Below are 2,454 nucleotides of genomic sequence, written 5' to 3'. Positions count from 1 at the left end.
GTCTGTCTCGAGATCAGCAGTCTGCTGCGGGCCAACGTAGCTATCATTCAAGTGTCTTTGTTGGCACATTCTTAAACAAATCCATGGTAATTCCTGAGAGTCGTTTCACTCTAGCAATAAGTAATTTACAGCAAAAGAAGCAAGCCATTTACATCTAGTGGATCTAACATCTGTCAAGTCCCTCCTATATCACTAATATGGATAATCACCTACTGTGGTGATGGCTTGCCCAGCAACAGTCCATTCACATTTTACATTTACATTTAGTCATTTAGCAGACGTAATGTAAAGCATGTAAATAGAAAAAAGCACCGATCCCTGAGGGACCCCAGTGATTATGTGGTGAGCAGTGGACAGCGAGTCCCTCCATGACACCTTGAATGATCTGCTGGAGAGGTAGGTTTGGAACCAGCGGAGAGGGGAGCCTGAGATTCTTAAGGATGTCAGGGTTGCTAGCAGTATCTGGTGATTGACCGTGTCAAACGCTGCAGATAGGTCTTGCAGAATCAGGACAGAGGATTTGTATTCCGCCTTGACTAGCTACAGTGCTTCTGTGACCAATAGCAGTGCAGTCTCAGTGGAGTGGTTTCTTTTGAAGCCAGACTGCTTGTCATCCAGTAGTTGCTCTTGGATAGGTATGAGGAAACATGGTTGAAAACGTCTCGGTTACGTATGTAACCTCCGTTCCCTGATGGAGGGAATGAGACGTTGTGTCGAACCGACAGATGGGGTTTGACTTGGGAACCTATCATCTTCTGACTATTTTGAAAAGGCCAATGAAATTGCCAAATTAAATTTGCATGCCGGACTCTGCCCCCAGATATCCGGGTATAAAAGGGAAACGGCGTGCTGTCAGGGAACGGAGGTTACATACGTAACCGAGACGTTCCCTTTCTGTCTGTCTCTCGACGTTGTGTCGAACCGACAGATGGGGTTCCTATGAAAAACGCCACAGCACTATGCTGCGTCACAATCTCTAGCGAAGCGATGCTGACTGGCCTAGGCGTGTCAGATGGGAGCGCTTGCGCGAAATTGTAACCATCCAGTGGGTTTGGCAGGGCGTCCCAGAGCTTTGGCAAAGGTGAGAGGCACCTGCCCTCAGCCACCACAGACAGAGGCCTTGTATCTCTAATGGCGAGAAGCCGTCCAGTACTGTAGGGCCACTGGGGAAGCGCTGTTCCCTCAAGGGGGATATGCGCTACGGAGACCACTTCCCGCCGCAGGGAGGAATATAGTGGAGACACCAACATGGTCTCGCCTGTAGGGGAAAACTCATGGGAGGTAAGCGCGGACTAAGGTACCGCTGGGTGGATGTCCACCTGGAGGAGGTCATAGGTCACCACGAGGGGACCATCTCATGAGGAAACGTCAGACGTAACCACCCTGTTGGGGGGGGTCAAAGGAGGCAGGGCTGCTCCGCACAGTCCGCCGCCATGGAGTGCTTAGTGATGGATGGAATGCCTGTTCTTCAGCCGAGGGGAAAGAAGTGAGGCTGAATTAGCGCACTGACCCGCCCGGAAAGGGGGGGAAGGTGCTTTCGGAGTCGTACGCCCTACCAACCGCTGGTCTCACGTGCTGGCACCATGCAAGACTTGGGCTGACACCGGTTCTACACGGAGGTTATAGAACCTCGCGAAGGTGTTGGGCGTAGCCCAACCCGCAGCTCTACAAATATCTGTCAGAGAGGCGCCCTGAGTCAGTGCCCATGAGGAGGCCACACCCCGAGTGGAGTGTTCCCTCACTGCCAGTATGCCATCGTAATGGCGTCCACGATCCAGTGCGCTAACCTCCGTTTGGATACAGCCCTCCTTATGCTGACCTCTGAAACAGATAAAGAGCTGCTCTGAGCAGGGACGAGAAGAGGTGCCACTTAAAGGTGTACAGCCGCCTCATGGCCGGGGCCCTTGCCTGTGTAATGGTCTCTACCACCGCAGGGGGCAGACCACTCAGGGTCTCCTCGTCCCATCCAGAAGCCAGACATGGAGGTCCCAGAGGTCTGGTCTCGGATGCCACAACGTGCCCTTCCCCTGCAACGTCAGAGGAATCGGCCAGGGGGGAGTTGTCGTCAAGAGCATTAGCTTCGCGAACCAAGTCCGGTTGGGCCAGTAAGGCGCAACTACTCAGACTTGATGCTCCTCTTCCCTGACCTTGCACAAGACCTGTGCAATGAGGCTCACTGCAGGGAAGGCGTACTTCCGCTTCCGCTTGGCAATTGAATGCCAGCGCAGGCGGGGGCCCGTCCACCGACCCGATGCTGCGTGCCTGTTGCACACCGCACCCCAACAGTGCAAGGAGGCATCTGTGGACACCATGACTCGCCTCGAGACCTGCCCGAGAGGGACTCCGGCCGTAAAAAAGGTCATTGAAGACCAGGGTTTAGGATGCGACGGCAGAGAGGCGTGATGATGATACGCCTGCTGCCTGTGTGCCACGCTCTCCAGGGAACTCGTCTCT

This window comes from Barbatula barbatula, assembly GCF_947034865.1.
Source record: "Barbatula barbatula genome assembly, chromosome: 10".
Taxonomy (NCBI): Eukaryota; Metazoa; Chordata; class Actinopteri; order Cypriniformes; family Nemacheilidae; genus Barbatula; species Barbatula barbatula.
Note: the sequence above shows the minus strand (reverse complement) of the source record.